The sequence below is a fragment of the Acomys minous genome, assembly GCF_964271855.1.
Source record: "Acomys minous genome assembly, chromosome: 1".
NCBI lineage: Eukaryota > Metazoa > Chordata > Mammalia > Rodentia > Muridae > Acomys > Acomys minous.
In genome coordinates, this window is record NC_140483.1 from 131869792 (window position 1) to 131890140 (window position 20349).

General features: G+C 37.9%; 1 long non-coding RNA gene and 1 pseudogene across 2 annotated transcripts in view; one reads left to right on the forward strand and one right to left on the reverse strand.

The window, feature by feature from the left end:
* Nucleotides 1-20349, reverse strand: part of LOC311603752 — a 688670-nt gene that overhangs the window by 476256 nt on the left and 192065 nt on the right. The window lies entirely within an intron of this gene.
* Nucleotides 4416-5115, forward strand: LOC311596725 (proteasome subunit beta type-6-like; annotated as a pseudogene). Its single transcript has one exon. The product of its transcript is annotated as a proteasome subunit beta type-6-like (transcript).

Sequence of the window (20349 nt, forward strand, 5' to 3'; positions counted from 1 at the left end):
AAAGAGGTGGCTCAGCTGCTAAGAACATTTGATGGTCTTTCAGAAGATCTTAGTTCCTCTTCTAGCACCCACATGGCACCTCAGCACCACCTATAATTTAAACTCCAAAGGATCTCACAGCCTTTTCTGCCATCCTCCAGAATAACACACACACACACACACACACACACACACACACACACACACACACACAGAGGAACATGTGCAAACACATATATATTCACATAAGTACACACTCATGAACATATGTATACTCACATACATATACAGTCACACAAACACACATACATACACACAAACATGTATATAATCATATATATGCACACCCACACATACACACACATTTATACACATATAAAAACACATACACACATATACAAACATGCACACACACACACACACACACATATATATATATATATATATATATATATATATATATATACACACACAGACACACTTATACTACAGACACATACATGTTACACATAGATACACAGGCATACACACATATACACTCACACATATACACAAACACGCTCACATAAAAATATATACACACACATTCACATACACACACATGTTTGCTCACATATACACACATATAAGCACACATACACACATATACAAACACACTCATATACATCCACACAAATACACATACACATACACATACAGGCACACATACATATATACACAGATACACACATACATATATATACACACATAAACATATACATACATATACACACATATATACACAAATGCACACAATCATATGTACTCACAAGGGCATGCAACCACACATATACAAACACACCACACACATAAACATAAATCACAAAAGACAGAAAGATTAACCTTTCTCTAAGTAAAAACTTTCCCTTTGCTAAAATTCTCATTAGATGACAAATTCTACCAGAATCAATTGCATTATTCTTTTTCACTTATTTGGGTTTGCTTTTGTTTGTTTTAGGGGTTTTGATTTTTGTTTTGTTTGTCTGTTTGCTTTGTGCTTTAAACTCATTATTGTTCTGATTTATATTTGTTGCATTTATACTGGAATTAATTTGTTGTCTCCCCTAAAAGCCTGGCATATAACTTTCTACATAACAGATATTTTACAAGATTTCAGTAAAATTTGTCTAGTATTTAACTTTTTGAGTTCTTTGGATATTAACCCATTCTCAAATATAAGATTAGTGATGATCTTTTCCCATCTATAGAGTGAGGTTTTGTTCTTTGGCCTACAGAATCCTTTCAGTTTCATGAAGTCCCATTTTATTAAGTATTGATCATAGAGGCTGAGCTGTTGGTTTTCTGTTCAGGAAGTTGTCCCCCATCCCAATGTGTTTAACACTCTTCCCTACTTTCTCTTCTAATAGATTTAGTATATATGGTTTTACATAGAGGCCTTTGATCCACGTGGACTTGCGTTTTATGCAAAGTGATAAATATGGATCTATTTGCACTTTTTTACATGTAGATATCCAGTTAGACCAGCACCATTTGTTCAAGATGCTTTCTTTTTGGCATTGTATAGTTTTGGCACTTTTGTCAAAAATCTAGTGTTTGTACAAACAAAATAATACCATTAAAAAGTGAAATACAGACCTAAACAGAGAATTCTAGACAGAGGAATCTCAATGGCTGAGAAGCACTTAAAGAAATGTTCAACATCCTCAGTGCTCAAGGAAATGCAAACCAAAATGACTCTGAGATTCCCTCTTACACCTATCAGAATGGCTAAGATCAAAATCTCTAGTGACAATACATGATGGTTTGCATGTGGAGAAAAAGGAACACTCCTCCATTGCTGGTGGGAGTAACTTAACCAGTCTGGAAATAAGTCTGGCACTTTCTCAGAAAATTGGGACTACCTCTACCTCTACCTCAAGACTCAGCTATTACACTCATGATGTATACCCAAAAGATGCTCTACCATACAACAAGTATGTTCATAGCAACTTTATTCATAATAGCCAACATCTGGGGAAAAAAAACCTAGATGTCCCTCAACCAGAAAATGGATAAATTGTGATACATTTACACAATAGGATACTACTCAGCTACTAAAAACAAGGAAGTCATGAAATTTGCAGTCAAATGGCTGGAACTAGGATCATCCTGAGTAAGGTAAGCCAGAGGCAGAAAGACACACATGGGATGTCCTCACTCATCGGTGGGTTTAAGACACATAATACAAGATAAACATACTACAATTCACAGACCCAAAGAAGCTAAGCAACAACGAGAACCCAAGGGAGGGTGATTAAATCTCACTCCAAAGGGAAAATAGAATAGATGGTGGAAGTGACCAAAGAGAGGGAACAAGGTAGGAGAAGGAATGCAGATAGAAATGAGAATGAAGATCAGATCTGGGGAAAGTGGCATGAGAGCACAGACAGCCTGCAGAGAGAAGAGAAACTGTGGGCACAGGCACAAGCTGAAGACCTGGGACATGTGGTTTTAAAAGTAAACCCCAATCGTTCTATTTACCAATAAGGACTCAGAAGCCAGATGCTGGGATGAAAACCTGCTAGCTCAGAGAGGCAGAGAAAGCACCCAGCTGACCTTCCTACCCAGCTCACATCCCAATGGAAGAGGCCCAAAAGGCTCACTAGCTCAGCGGACAGCCCAGAAGAAAAAGCCCAAAAATCCAAAGGCCGAGGAGCTGAAGAGCTCAAGAGCTAAAGCTAAAAGCTAAAAGCCCAAGAGCTTCTTCTACTTCTATGTGCTGTCTTAAATACTCCTCAACTCAAATTCCCCTCTACTCTTTATTCCCTGTCAGCTGGTTTCTTACTCCACCTCTTGACTTAGGCTTAATTTTATTAAATCTTGTATACAGAAAGCTCTTAGATTAAAGATGTGTGCTAGAGCTTGCTGGACCATACCTTAGTCACCTGTTTACAATAAACAGAAAGCTCTTGGATTAAAGGTATGTGTTTTGGATCAACAAAAGACTGGCTTTTTCAGTTCACAACCACAGTGACTGCAAAGGGATCAAAGATCCTGTAGCAAGGACAGGGTAGGCTTCTGGGGGGATAAGAGGGTGAGTGTAGCTGAGACTCCTAGTAGCAAGGGTCATGGGGACTGAAGAGGACACCCTCTAACTAGACAGGACTCCTAGTGGAGGGAATGGAACACAAACTCAACCACAAAAACTTCAACCCAAAATTTACCCTGCGTAAAAGGATAAAGATAGAGCAGAGATTGAGAGAATTTCCAAACAACTCCTGGCCCATCTGAGATTCACCTCATGAGAGAGAGCCAACCTCTGACACTATTAACGATACTCTTCTATGCTCACAGACAAGGAGCTAGCATAGCTGTCCTCTGCAAGGCTACACCCAGCAGCAGATCCAAACAGACGCGGAGACCCACAGCCAAACATTAGGTAATACATAGGGAGTCTTGTGCAAAAGTGGAGGGATGGATAGAAAAACCTGGTGGTGACAGGAGCCCCACAAGAAGACAAACAAAGCCAACAGGGCCCAGAGCGGCTTTCAGAAACTGAAGCACCAAGGACCATGCATGGACTAGGCCCCCTACACAGATGTGGCGCATGGGCAACTCAGGCTAGAAAGGGGAACAGGAGCTGTCTCTGACACGGACTCTATTGTCTGCTTTTTGATGGCTCCCCAGTGATGTGCCTTGGTGAACTGGGTTGGGTGGGTGGAGTTCCCATTGTCTAAGGAATAGGGGAGGGGGAGGGGAGGAAGGAAGGAGGAGGGAAGGAGGAGGGTACTGGGAGGAGAGGATGTAAAGTGAATTAATTAATTAATTTCTAAAACATTTTAAAGTATCTGATAACCAAGTTCTAAAACTGTAAGCAACCATGAGACATAACAACTTCACTCTGAAGCTACGGGAAATATCAGTGAGAAAGTGCAAATGTCTTTAGATTGAAGTAAAGCAAAAAAAAAAAATATTAGAATAAGATTGGAACTGATAAAAGGATACAGTGTTCAATAGGAATTAAAGTTCAAACAAACCCTTTCAAGTAGTTTTATATCAATATTAAGTTATTTCACTATAAATTTTGCTTCTTCAATAAAATGTACCTTGCTTTTTCTATATATTCAGGGAATATTCATCAAAAGTATTTAACTATATTGGGAAGACGAGTGAATAAAGTTTATAACTTTTCACTTTCACTAAAGATATATTATAACCTTAAATGGAGAAAAAGAGAGGGAAAATTTGAGCTACAGAGCTACTGACCTTTACACACTAAAATAAAACCCTACATATCTAAGTTACTATAACTACATTATATCTGCCGGTTAGGATGTAGTTTGAGAAAAAGTAGTGTTAAAAAAAATTCAGGGCTCCCAGAAGGCCGCAGAGAGGTACTAAAGAGAGTGACAGAGTGCTTTACGAAGGTTTCTTTGCTGCAGTGCTAGAAAAAGAAGATGGTGGCCACTTTAGCTGTTCCTGGAGTGGCATGTGCACCTGCTTCTGGCCCAGAGGCTCTCACCCTAGACTGGGAAAACCTAGAAGTCTCCACAGGGGCCACGATCATGGCTGTGCAATTTGGTTGGGGCATGGTTCTAGGAGCAGACTACAGAACAACCACTGGGTCTTACTTACATCGCCAACTGAGTGACTGTTAAACTGACCCCTATCCATGATCACATCTTCTGCTGCCACTCAGGCTCGCCTGCTGATACCCAAGCAGTAGCTGGTGCTGTCACTTACCAGTTTGGTTTCCACAGTATTGAAGGAAATGAGCCTCCACTAGTACACATGGCCGCCAGTCTCTTAAAGGAAATTTGTTACTGGTACATTGCAGGCTGAGACCCTTAAGAAGGCGGGCAGGTGTACTCAATTCCCATGGGGGAGGGGCATGATGGTAAGGCAGCCTTTTGCCATTGGGGGCTCCAGGAGCTCATAAATCTCTGGCTATGTTGATGCTACCTATGGGGAAGGCGTGACCAAGGACGAATGTCTGCAATTCACTGCCAATGCTCTAGCTTTGGCGCCTTGGAACTGGATGGCTCCAGTGGTGGGGTGATCCGCTTGGCAGCCATTCAAGAATCAGGGGTAAAGCGGCAGGTACTTTTTGGAGACCAGATACCCAAATTCACCATTGCCACTTTACCACCTCCATGAACCCTAGTATTCCAGGGTGTCATAAAAGACACTCATACTGATGCAAAAGTTAATAAAAGAAAAGGAAAAAAAGAAAATAAATCAATAGGCGTAGGTGATAGTTTGGATGAAAATACCCTTCATAGTCCTAGGCACTTAAATTTTTGGCCCACAGTTAGTGGCCCTTTGGAGCAGTTTAGGTGATGTGGCCTTACTGGAGGAACAGCATCAGGACCCTTTGAGGTCTCAAAACCCACTTGCCATTCCCAATGTGCTTGCGGTTTGGGTTGGGTGATGTGAGCAGTTTCTGCCACCAGGGCTGGCCACCACCATGCTTCCCAGGTGTGGTGGTGATGGATTCTTATTCTTCTTGAACCATAAGCCCTCAATGAGCCCTTTCCTCCCCAAGCATTTTTTGGTCATGGTATTTATCACAGCAATTGAAACCTAACTAAGACAGCTTGTATGTGCTGTGGGCATTGTTACATTTATAGACTCCCAGGAACATTTTCTATGTCTATTCTTTCAAGATCACTTTTTGCTTTTTATTGCAAGTGAGAAACTTCGTAGAATTATACAAATGCCAGAGTTCGGACCACCTCTCCTTGGTGGGGAGGCCTGGTGGCACTCAAAGAAAGAATAAGCAGGCTACCAAAAGAGACTTGATAGCCTATGACCATATAGTGCGGGAGGAGGTACCCCTTGGTCATGGACCTAGGGGAGGGGAATAGCGTGAAAGTGGGAGGGAGGGAGGACTGGGAGGATACAAGTGATGGGATAACAACTTAGTTGTAATCTGAATAAATTAATTAAATAAAAAAATTTTAAAAAGAAAAAAAGAATTGTACAAATGTATACATGCTTACATATATATTATTTAGAGTAACTAGCATGCATACATGCAAACACACACACACACATGCAAGCATGGATGTGCACATGCACACACATGCATACACACTGCATTGTTACCACCAAAAAAGAGTTCTTCTTTGACCATATCAAAGATATCATTCATCATGAACAGGTAGGCTTCATTCCAGGAATGCAGGGATGGTTTAATATACGGAAATCCATCAATGTAATCCACCATATAAACAAACTAAAGAAAAAAAACCACATGATCATCTCCTTAGATGCAGAAAAAGCATTTGACAAAATCCAACACCCATTCATGATTAAAGTATTGGAGAGATCGGGGATACAAGGTACATTCCTAAACATAATAAAGGCGATATACAGCAAGCCAATAGCCAGAATCAAATTAAATGGAGAGATACTCAAGGAAATTCCTCTAAAATCAGGGACCAGACAAGGCTGCCCACTTTCTCCATATCTCTTCAATATAGTCCTTGAAGTCCTAGCCAGAGCAATAAGACAACACAAGGAGATCAAGGGCATCCAAATGGGAAAGGAAGAAGTCAAACTATCCCTATTTGCAGATGATATGATAGTGTACATAAGTGACCCCCAAAATTCCACCAGAGAACTCCTTCAGTTGATAAGCACGTTCAGCAAACTGGCTGGGTACAAAATTAACTCAAAAAAATCAGTAGCCTTCCTATATACAAATGACAATCATACAGAGGAAGAAATTAGGAAATCTACACCCTTCACATTAGCCACAAGCAAGTTAAAATATCTAGGAGTAACTCTAACCAAACAAGTGAAAGACTTGTTTGAAAAAAACTTTAAGTCCCTAAAGAAAGAGATTGAAGGTGACTTGAGAAGATGGAGGGATCTCCCCTGTTCGTGGATCGGGAGAATCAACCTAGTAAAAATGGCCATTTTACCAAAAGCAATTTACAGATTCAATGCAATCCCTATCAAAATACCTACACAATTTTTTAAAGACATTGAAAGGTCAATTCTCAACTTTATATGGAAAAACAAAAAACCCAGAATAGCTAAAACAATCTTATACAATAAAAGATCCTCAGGAGGAATCTCCATACCTGATCTCAAGCTGTACTATAGAGCAATAGTACTTAAAACAGCATGGTACTGGCACAGCAATAGGCTGGTTGATCAATGGAATCGAATTGAAGACCCAGATATGAATCCACACACATATAGTCACCTGATTTTCGACAAAGAAGCCACATCTATTCAATGGAAAAAGGATAGCATCTTCAACAAATGGTGCTGGTCTAACTGGATTTCTACATGTAGAAAAATGCAATTGGACACATACTTGTCACCATGCACAAAACTCAAGTCCAAATGGATTAAAGACCTCAATATAAAACCAGAGACACTAAATCAGTTAGAAGAAAAGGTGGGGAAGAGCCTGGAACACATCGGCACAGGAGACAACTTCCTGAACAGAACACCAACAGCCCAGGCCTTAAGGTCAACAATTAATAAATGGGACCTCATGAGGCTGAGAAGCTTCTGTAAGGCTGGAGACACTGTCAAAAGAACAAAGCGACAGCCTACAAACTGGGAAAAGATCTTCACCAACCCTGCATCTGACAAAGGTCTAATATCCAAACTTTATAAAGAACTCAAGAAATTAAATGCCACCAAACCAAATAACCCAATTGAGAAATGGGGCTCAGAATTAAACAGAGAATTCTCAACAGAGGAATATCAAATGGCTGAGACACACTTAAAGAAATGCTCAACATCTCTAGTCATCAGAGAAATGCAAATCAAAACAACTCTGAGATTCCATCTTACACCCATCAGAATGGCTAAAATCAAACATTCAAGTGACAACACATGCTGGCGAGGATGTGGAGAGAGAGGAACACTCCTTCATTGCTGGTGGGAATGCAAACTAGTACAGCCACTTTGGAAAACTATCTGGTGCTATCTCAGAAAAATGGGAATAGGGCTTCCTCAAGACCCAGCTATTCCACTCCTAGGAGTATACCCAGAAGATGCTCCAGCACACAACAAGAAAATTTGCTCAACCATGTTCATAGCAGCCTTATTCATAATCGCCAGAACATGGAAACAGCCTAAGTGCCCCTCAGTAGAAGAATGGATAAAGAAACTGTGGTACATATACACGATGGAATATTACTCAGCTATTAAAAACAAGGATTTTCCAAAATTTGTGGACAAATGGATTGAACTAGAAATGATCATAATGAGTGAGCTAACCCAGAAGCAGAAAGAGTCAAATGGTATATACTCACTTATTACCGGACACTAGCCCAAGGGACAGGTCCCATGAAAGTCTGCACCTACCAGGAAACGCGGATAGAGGTGAGGACATCCTATTGAGACTCTAGATGAGGAAAATATAGAGGATAGGCAAGTAGGGGGACCCAGAGGGTCCTAGAAACCTACAAGAAGAACATTATGATGGCTAGATCTGAGCCCAGGGATTCTGCTTGATCTAAGGCACCAACCATGGACAAAACGGGCAGTCATCATCAAACCCCTACCCAGATCTAGCCAAGGGACTGAACATTCTCCACAGCTAAGTGAAGACTGGGGACTGACTTTCACAGGATCTCTGGTGCCCCATATTTGGCCATGTCCCTTTGTGGGGGAGGCCCAATGGCACTCAGAAGAAGGATAGAGGACTAACAAGAAAAGACTTGATACCCTAGCACCATATTCAGGGGGAGGAGGTCCCCCACAGCCACAGTCATAGGGAAGGGGGATTGGGGTGAAAGTGGGAGGGAGGGAGGAATGGGAGGATGCATGGGATGGGATAGAAAATGAGATGTAATAGGAATTATTTTTAATTTTCAATAAAAATGTGTAAAAAAAAAAAAAAAAAGAAAAGCAAACCAAAAAAAAAAAAAAAAAAAAAAAAAAAAAAAGAGTTCTTCTTTGTGGCAAGACCACACCACGATTATTCTTCACATTTCAAAGGTCAAATTTAAAGGCTATTTTTAAATTTTAACACAAGCAATAAAAACTGAAATAGCACCCTAACCCAAAAACCACAGCCGAAAAAAAGCAAAAACAGAGCAGAATGGAGAGGTAAGCTGGAAATAATGCATTTTATGCCATCATTCATTTATATACTTTATGGTAGTAAGATTGAACCTAAAGCTCCACACATGCTAAGCAAAGATATTGGCAATGACCTACAAACCAGACTTTAATCACTTTAAGCAAAGTTGACTATTTGCATATCATACAATATCTTAACTTTTAAGAATAATTATTACACTGGGATTTAAACAGCTTTACTACTATCATAGAATATGTTTGGTCTCCAAATGTCAATACTTAACTTAGAATCATATCATCCAGCTAATAGGGAGGAGAAGCACATGTTGTGTGTGTTTACGGCTATAACATGCATTACAAGAGAATTGAAAAGAAATGAGGCTGTAAATGAAAGGCTTTTATGGATGGATCTCTTCTAAGTGATATATGTGATACAAATGATTAGCATTAACTGATCTTCTTGAAGAATGTACTAGTATAATTCATTATAATAGCTTCAAAGTGCAATTAGTGAACGATAGTATAAATGACACTGCTGTTCATAGACCTACCCATAAGAGTAATTATATTTTGAAAACTACTTAGTGAAAAATTGATTGAATGAGCCCTATGGGCATAGATAATTGAGATAAAAATATGTAAACAAAGTGCCTATTAATAGGCTTTATGGCACATTTATATATTTACAAGGTTTGCTGATGCATGGTTTTATAGAAAGTGTATTTTAAAATGTTTTCTTCTATTTAAACACTCCTTACTCAAGAAAAAATAGGTATATATGTATTTAATAAATCTGTGGTATTTCTATGAATAGGGTGTAATGTCATTTCTAATGTATAAAAATATGGAAAATATGCAATTTTAATGTTAGGTAAATAAGAAATTAAAGATGAAATTTTAAGTTATCTTGGAAGCAATATTATATAATATATATTCTTAAATGCCAGAAAAAAGAAAGCAATAGTAAATAACAATAAAATAACCAAGAGTTCACCACATATTCTCCAAAATGATTCTTTAGCTATAGCAATCAGAATTGTAACTTAAAACATTTTCATTTTTTTCTCTAGGTACTAGACTACCAATTTACAAATTGTTACTTTGTAATTTCAGGTTTATTGTTCTAATCTCATATATGATTGATAGATCATAGATGTGTGGATGCATAGACAATAGATAGATAGATAGATAGATAGATAGATAGATAGATAGACAGACAAATTATAGATATATAAACAGATATGATTTGTGTGTCCTATGTATTCCATAGATACAAAGATATAATTTAACATAAGTACATGTAGTAATTAGTACATTGTGTACCTAAGTACACACATATTTAAGGATATATAATAAAAAGACATGGGTTAGAGTTATAGTCAGAGTTATAGTCAAGAATAATGATGTCAGTTTCAGCTTTTATCCAAACAGTAAGACTGTGAACTCAGGATTCCAATTGCCTGAGTTTATTTTTCTTAACAAAGAACATATTGTACTATGTGACATCTAATTCTCAAGCTCCATGTGGCAAGATCCTGTGGGTGAGACTTGGAAATTAGCTAGACTTATGTTTCTAGCCATATTTCATATATCTTGTTAACTAGATAAAACTGAGAAAATTTGATGAGCTGCATTTTTCTCAGTTGTGAAACAGAGATGTGAGTATAACACATAACGATTGTGAAGATCATGTGAGACAAGAGTAAAATTAAAAGACTTCATTCTTTGCCTATTTAAAATTAGTTACTATATTTGTCTGCATTTTCCAGCTTGTGCTAAATTATGCTGTAGTAACAACAACATAAACAAGTCCCAGTGACTTAAAGCAACAAATGTTTCTTTCTTGTTCACATTACTTATCATTCATGACTTGGTTGCAGCCCTCAAAATATCCTCTCTTCTGTGCATTGGGAACAATTTCTAACAGAAATGTGGGATCAGGACAGGATAAAAGTGACACAGAACTACACAAAAGGTCTTCATGCTTCAGACAGGAAGTTCACCATGTTACACTCAGCAAAGCCAATCTCATGGCAAGGCTGGCATCAATGGAGTAGGAAGCATAAATTTTTAACAGGGTGTATGCAATAGGAAAAAAGTAGGTAGCAATTCTTAGAATAATATGGCCAACTATTAATCTCAGGGTTTTTTCTCTTTGTGACTGAATATATGACATAAATAACTGAAGGGCCCACTTATTTATTTTGAATTACAGCTCCCGAGGTTCCAGATCCTAGGCTTTAGTTCTTTTGGTTCTGGGTCCATGATGAGGCAAAACACCAATGCAGTAGAATATGGAAGAAGCTAATCCCCTCAGGGAAGAACAGAAGAACCGGGAAGAAGACACCCTTAAGAACCTACCATTTGTGACTCTTTCCAGCTATGTCTAACCTCCTAATATTTCCATCTCCACTTCCCAAAACGTCAATACAAGCTCGGAACCACGGCTTTGCCACATTAACCTACAGGGGACATTTTATAGTCAATCCACAACTGCCATATCATCTTTCATTCTTGAGGCATCAATTCTGAAAAAAATATTTTATATATATCAGGGTTTCTGCTCACAAATACATATGCACATGACAATATGAAGCATGTATTTTTGCATACTGAATTATAAACTTCCTGTATCCTTAAACCTAATATATTATATAAGTTCATATGTCTTATAGCCAAAAATGAGCAAGGGCATGAGAATCATTATTAGACATGCACCAACATGTGGAATATTTGTTTTGAAAGTATTTGTATTTGAGAAAAACACAAGACTGATTATGTGCAGTAAAATTATGCATAATAAAATGCAGAGGCTAATCTCAATTAAATGTGTACATATGTAATGCTTACTTGTTCGCTAGGGTTTCACTCTATCATCTTGCACAGCTTTGAATTTCAGGTAAATGAAAACAATTCCCAGAACTGTGTCCTGAATGATATGACTAAATGTCTGTCTTAGTGTTGTTTGTAAGCCTATTCAAGGCTCTGAATTCTGTATAAACTACTGCTGAAAAAAAGGGCACTTGAAGCCTGGCATAGTGAAACACGTCTTTAATCCCAGCACTCAGGGAGGCAAAGGCTTGGAGCATAGTTCCAAGCAAGGCATAGGCTCTTCTAAGTTTTTCACTTGGTATACTTGGCTAAGTGTACTTGGCACCTTATGCTCTTTAGTTTTCTTTTTTCATCTAAAATCTAATCTCTTAAACTATAATATTTTGTGTTATTGTATTAAATATCACTGGATTCTTTTTCATAATATACTTTTAAAATATTTTTAAATTATGTTTCAATAGCTACTGATTTCACTCTGACTTCTGTATGAGCATTCAACAAAATCTTAAAATACAAGTAGTTCAGATCATTAATAAAAGCTATTATACATTGAGTATCTGTTATTTCACTGATGTTGTGGTAATCATTATAACAATCCTAAAAATTATATATATATGCATAATTATATATATATTACATATATATTAGGTTAAATAGGTCAAACTTACTTAAAGAAGCTAAAAGTCAGGGAGTGAAATAGGTAGTTGATTCAAACTCAATTCTTTCAGGAAATGACACTAAAATAATTGAATATGTCTCTGGCATGCCTTGATAAGCTCTAATACAAGAAGTGTGTTAGTGTTCAAATGAATTAGAATTGGTGATTAAGTTAAAATCTACTGTCTTAGAAGCATCTATTATACTTTAATGTTGGAGAGGGGGGAAACCTATGTCATTTATCTACTGTTGTATAACAATAGTCACAGGGAGATTAGCTTGAAACAGGAGATACTTATATAATAATGCTCATAGATCTGAACCCAGGATATGTTTCAGTCAGTTCCTTTGTTTGCTCTCACAAGGTGTTTGGCCAAGCCTGGGCCTTATCTGGAAGCTGGACTACAAAGTCCCAACTTCCTGATAATGGATTCTAGCAGAACTGTTTCCTGGGGTGGTAGACCTGAGAGCTCCTGGTTCCCACAGCTGTCAACTGACAGCTGACTCTGGCTCTGAGAAGTCACTTGTAATTCCTAGACTTCTCAGGATGAGCACTTACCTCCTCGTGGCAAACCAGTAGTAGCAAAATGTGTAACAAATATAGTGAGCACTTTATAATCTTTCCCATCTTTATTAAAAGCCAATTTTCCTCAAAGCAACTAAGTTCCCACAATCTCTGGACTATAGAAGACACCCTCATTAACATACTTTCAAATGATGGCTTCAGTATACTAGGAAAGATGGTCATCAGAAAGAGAAGTTAAAATGTAGCATCATTTCTCCAATTCATAGGAAATTCAGTGGTGTGGTAGAGAATAGTTTTGTTGGAAGTACTAAAAATCAGTACCTATTTCCATCCACAAAGCTAGGATCAAAACAGCTAATATTTATTGAGAACCTACTGCAAGCCAGACTCCTCTATGCAGTCTCACAAATATCATCTCAATTAGTCATTTACTTTCATATTCCTCAAGCAATATAGAATACGATTGTTACTGGAAAGAGAGAGAATGGGGGAAGGGCAGCAATGGAGAGACTGCTGTACCAGCAGCAAGCAGATAGCAACTATAGGGAAGAATTTGTATCTTCTAGCAGTACACACACTTAGATATTTATAGGAATTTCCTATATAAGAAGCCATTGTAAGTGGATATTAGCCCAACATAGATCTCCTCTGAAAGACTCCACCTAGCAGGGGATCAAAACAAGTACTAAGACTCACAGCCAAACTTTTATCAGAGCAGTGAAGTCCTACGGAAGAGTCGAGGGATAGAAGGACCCAAAGGGAACAGGAGCTTACAGGGAGATTATCAAAGTCAAGAATCTGGACACAGAGGGCCCTGTACAACGTGATGTATCAACCAAGGACAATGCATACAGAGAACCTAGACCCCCTGTCAGATGTAGCTGATGGATCTGCTCTCTATCTGGATCCCCTAATAAGGGAAGCAGAAACTACCTCTGACAAGGATTCAGGTGCCCGAGATTTGATCACTTTCCCTTAGCGGGGAGGCCTTTCAGGGGGCCACAGAGAGAGAAGATGTAGGCTATACTGATGAGACCTGATAGGCTAGGAGCAGATGGTAGGGGAGGAGGGCTCCCCTGTCAGAGGACTAGGGGAAGGGAATAGGGAGGAAGAAGGAGGGATAAAAAAAAGTCATTGATGGTTCAATTAAAGAAATAAAATATCTAAAATAATAAAGTTGATAGTTAATATATATTTAACATTTGCAAGGCATAAAACACTTAGAAATAAATTATTTTCATACAATTGTTAATTATGAACTATTATTGAGCCCATGCACTTGTTTGTTTACTTTTTTTTTTTCTTTTCTGTGTTTTCCTGATGAGAAAGGTCTCACTCTGGAGTGCAGTCTGACCTGAAACTTACAATGTAACCCAGTCTGGCCTCAATATAGTAGAAATCCTCCAACCTCAGTTTTCCAGATGCTGGGATCACAATCCTGAGCTACTAATGCTGGCTGGCTTTCCATTTCCAAGAGAACTTAATAGGTTTTATGTTCAAGCACATGTATGCATAGGGGTGTGTGTGTGTGTGTGTGTGTGTGAGAGAGAGAGAGAGAGAGAGAGAGAGAGAGAGAGAGAGAGAGAGAGAGAGAAGGAGGGGGGAGAGGGAGGAACAGAGGGAGGGAGAGACAGATAGAGCTGTTGTGGTACATGTATCTCACGATGCCTCCAGTGGAGTCTGTGTGACAAAATGTTATCACAGAACTAAGAAGATGACCCCTACTCATTTGGGTGAGCTTCCTGAGAAACGGGTCTGATGTTCTTGCCAGGAGTAATAATTACAAACCTCTCCTTCTCTTCTCACTCATTTGTTTTAAAAAACTTTTTACTTGTCCTTGTACTTGTACTTACTTGTTTTCACTTGTCCTATCAAAGAACTTTTCAAATGTAACTGTGTTACTAAGAGACCCTAACCTTAAAACTGCAGCCAAGGGTCACTCAGTCAAACTTACCACTAAGTTCCATTCCACTTGTTAATGTAAACATGGCTAAATATTAGTCACCTATAAATAGTTTATATTATAACTTACAAAAATGTTTTGAGTATGACTCCAGATAGTAACAGATGAACTAAAAAAAAAACTGTCTTAACTCACAGATGTTTAACATAATGAAAAAACACTGACCTTTAATAAAAAAAAATTAAAAAACACATACATTGATACTAATCTGATAACTTATAAGTGATTGTTCAAGATTGATTACAACATAATTACACAACATCCTGTATTTTGATTTGTATAAAAAAATAATGTAACACGTATAAACACACCAATTTTAACCTGACTTACTAGTCTCCAAAACACACTCAAAATCAAACAACACCTCTGCGTTTGTTTTCTGTTTGTCATTCGCCTATCTTTGTCCATCGACACTTCACAAACTCCTGACCCAAGGACCGATACCCGACTAAAACGGTCCAGGACACATGTACAGGTTTGTGTACTGGCACATGAAAAGCAGAAGAGAATATTGAGCACCCTGATGTATCATTTTCTGTCTTATTCCTTTAAAACAAGCCCTACTGATCCTCTAGTCTTAGCCCCTGACTCCACTGGGGCTACAGGGTATATACAGGGTATATACAGGGCATATACAGGGTATATACCACATGGGGGTATATACAGGGTATATACATGCCCACCTTTCTATGTGGAGAGGAACCTAAACTCAAGTACTTATGCTTTCACAGCAATCAGTCTTACTGAATCTCTATTTTCTGTTAATATTAAAAGAATGTTCCCCTACACTCAGATTATTACCTTCATTCTGCAAGTATGGAAGATACAAATTGTAGAAATTAAATTATTTACCAAAGTCACAAGGGAGCTGTGTCAAGATTTGAACCCATGAAACCTGGGTCCTTGACCTTACCAGTAGGAACTAATATGAGCAATTCTCTCACAGAGGGACTTCCTTCTTCAAATAGCACACATCAAGGTTTTTAAAATATAATTTTCAAACATAATTTTCATGCGGCAAAACTCTAAGATCTGAATAAATGTTTCAAGATTTAAAAAAAACTACATGTTTAATGTCTATGTGTCAATCAAGTTTCCTCATTTCCCAATATATGTTTAAACCTCAGTTGTGACGTTTGGTTGAAAGTGTGCCTTTCCTTTCTTTACAGGTGAGGTAAAGTAACCCTATACCATCTAATAATCTACCTCATCGAAAGCCCTGAAATGGCCACTGCTGTGAGGAGAAGGAGGTCTTTCATTTTTGGGGGCAGAATTCAGTACTCAGCTACAAATATGGCCACAGGCTCTCCTGGCATGAATCTTTAATGTTCCTTTAATTTTCAGCTATAATCAGCACTATTGCTTTTAAAAGTACACACAATATCTTAGGAAATCTGCTTCATGAATCTATTTTTGTTTTTCCCTAAACAATCTTGAGGTCAATTTCATGTTAATTTGTGCTGTCTGCCAGTTCTCTGCTTTAGGACTCTTAAAACGGTGCCTTGGTCACACAAGGTTAACAAGCATACCTAGTTTAAAAATAATGTCTCCGGCCTTTTAAATGAAAATCCAAATAGGGCGATGCTACATTGATGATCACACTGCTGTGTTGACACTCAGCACCATATATATCCATGTGTTGTTCCTCAGCCACTAGGATGGGCTGGTGCTCTACTGTCTCTATAGAAATTGGTAGCCAAAACCCTCCAACGGACCTCCACAGGGGAAAGAGTCAGTCATGAGCAGCAAAATTTACATCTGACTGATGAGGATCTAAGAATCACAGAAACAATTAATTTACATCAGAACTCTTGTGGATCAAAACTTGAAAAGTGTGCCACTATTATCCAATGTTAATTTTTTGTCTTTATCAGTCACCTGTCTTTCTACATGTGCTTTTTTCAGAATTAACTTTTCAGCAACAGTTATGGAAGGAAGCTGCAGAGACTATCAAGGAAATCATTCAATGATAAGTCTTTTATAACTGCACTACCTGCTTCTTTCAATCTGATAATGATTAGAGCATTTCCCTGGTAACTGCAAAGAAGTTGTCTTTAAATACCCTTTTAAAAAATAAGCCACTTTGTTTTTATTTATGTAAGAAAGATTACAATGGCCAAGAGAAATGGAAATGCATTGTGGCTTTTTCCTAAGAGAGAACAGCAGGGCTAATTTAAAATAAAAATAAGGAGAGATGCCTTAACTTTATCGTTAAAGATGAAATGAAAACTGTAAATGCAATTTGTGGCAGGAAGCCTTTAAAACATCCTAGGGATTGCCTGCATTTTGCAAAAGCTCTGACCAATCTTTAAAATGGCTTGTCCATTAAGGCAATGTATCTGACTCAACACTCTATTGCAAGCAAAGAGTTCCAAATTGTAGAATAAGTCTTACAGAGACTCATCAAATTATAAGAACAAATTACAAGTTTATAAACTTCAGAAAGTCTTGCAATGTTTTCTATTAAGAAATCTCACTGTAGAAGCCAGAAATACATCTCATGCATTCATATATAGAGAGAGTTAAATATAGATATATACATACATATGTGTGTGTCATGTGATTGATTGCCTTTATTAGAATGCACAAAACAATACAAAATATCATCCTTCCATTTTTATTGATTAAATGTTTAAATTGGTTTTAATCTTGCTCAGACATACTAGAAGATGATTTAACATGAATTTAATTGTTTATATTTGTTTTGTAATTATCCACTGTTGCTTCCTAATATTACAGATATGAAAAATGAAATTGAGAATTAAATGTCTCACGTCAAAGCATACAAGGAGATGAAACAGAAATTAGAACCCACACATCCTTTGTTTGGTCCCTGAGTCAAACAGTAAGATTAATAACACTACTCAATAGGCAATAATGGCTTCTCAACAACTCTGCTGGCTTGTGCCCTGAACTATCTTTAACAATATAAACTACTGGAGGAGGCTAATTCTATTGTATATAATAATATTCCTCTTTCTGCCAAGACAACCGTTTTTACGCTGTGAAATAAGTACAGTGTATTATGCCAATCCCATGAGATACCCTTGAACTCTTGTCAAGATGCTTTATATAAGAAAAAGAAACATGACTATCTCATTACTCCACCCCAGAGAAAGAGTTGTTTTTACTAACTATAGAAGTGATAACTACCTTGTAGTAACCATCAACTTAACTGGCTTTGAAGTATGATTGGCTCAACATTCCCTGTAACCTTTCCTCTGCAACTCTTCCTTCTAAAGGGCTTATGCGTGTGCCATTTTGACCATTTACATTGTCCAGGGTTAGATTTTTCCAAAGCATCTATATGAAAGTCATAACTAAAAATAGTGAAACATTCTTTCTGATTCATTTTAACTCTGCATCTTAATACAGGAGGCTGAACATGCTTTGCATTTGGTGTTAATAGTATATTCACAGATTCCCTTTTCTCTAAGAACTATGAGACAGTGGGTAAGTTTATACATGAAAGAAGAAAGAAAAGACATAAACAATAGACCCTTTCTTGCTTCTCCTGCTTGGGGGCCAATTTCCATGATCCCCTGAATCTGTGATTCAGGCCAATGTTAGACGCTACAGTCACCAAGACTTATCTCCGTATCTGCTAGTGTAGTTTCATGGCCCAAGGACCACAGGTTACCACTCATGAATTTATGGAAACCTTTAACTCTGAAAAAACCATCTCAAACCAAGAGGCAGAGCTTTTCCATGAACTCAGTTCCAACAACCTAAAGTCTACACACATGATAGGGCAGGCCTACTCATTGAGATGCAACAACCAGGTAGGGAAAAGAAGTACAGGAATGATTCAGAGCCAGGGTGCCTGGACTGCAGTGTCAGTTAATGCCGCCTATTAACCCTTTCCCTTCACTTTCAGATTCAGAAAAGAAACTCAAAAATGAATAATACCAATTTATCTATATTGTTGCGATAGTAATATCATTAACTTGGCAGGCTCTAACATCAGGAAGACCTAAAAAACAAGCTTCTGGGCATTTCTATGAAGGAGTTCCTAGACTTAGTTAATTGAGGAAGTAAGATCCACCCTAAATGTGAACAACACCCAAGGCCTGGAGTACTGATCTAAATACAAAGCAGAAGCAAGCCAAGCTCGCTCTCTCTCTCTCTCTCTCTCTCTCTCTCTCTCTCTCTCTCTCTCTCTCTCTCTCTCTCTCTTCCTCTCACTGATGGCTGAGACAATGGGATCAGATGCCTTATGCCCCTACTGCTGTGACTTTCTCACCATGATGGACCCTCAACGTCAGACAAAAAACAGCAGTGAGAAAGGGAGCTCACGCAGTGATCAATGGCTTAAAGCAGCACTCATTGCTGAATGTGTGGTGAGGGGTGTTGCAGAATGACACAGCACATAGTCACTTTAGGTAAAGGCATTCGTTTCATTAACTGAGGCTCTGTGTGGAGTTCATTTTCACTGACTTGCACCAGCTTAAAATGACAGAGATATGCACCTTCTCAGTCTTCTAAGTTACGCTCTTTGATAACATGAAGGGTCAGGACAATTAAACCATTGGGAAGCCTTTAGTATTATTTCTGTACTAGAGGGGACACATTTTTTTCTGTTTTATATTTGAAACAAATAAACAGTGTTTATAATCTCACACACCTCTTCAACCTACATGCAGCACTTCTATCTACCCAGTGCCTAAAGTGTGCAGCAAGAAACTGTGCAGAGGTAATTAGTAGATTAGCTTTGAGTTTTTAAAAACAATTTATACAGATAACCAATGTAATCTGCAAAACAGTTTCAGACTTGGAGCTACTGTGCTTACAAATTCTGAATTCTTTCATTCTATGACCCCCTAAAAAAACTCTAGGCAGAGCTTAGGAAAGTTCCTGAAGATAGTGGAGCCTAAACATGCACTAGAGGCCATTATCCAGTAACTTTTATTTTTAAATGCTAAGATTCAATTAATGTTCTGATAAAAGGAGGCCAAATAGAGACCCCTCATTCCTCCCACCATGCAAGGACATAGCTTGCTACCTGTGAACAAGGAAGATTTTTCTTAACACACACAAAATTTGTCATACCCTCTTTCTTGGATTTCCCAGCTACCCAAACCATGGGAAATAACACCATTATTATTTATAAATTAATTATAAAGTAAAATTTTCATATACTAGTGCAAATGAATGAAGACAACTATGTTTTAGTGTCAAGAAACCTAAAAGGTGTAATGCCTTTCTGAAGATTTGAAAACACTGGTTTGTGGGAAAGCAAGATAATTCCATACACTATACAAACCAGTACCAATGCTCCTATATCAAGTTTAAAGCTCACTACAAAGACTTTGGTAAAATGAAAGGATATGATTAGATATTCTTTGAGTTAATCATTTTG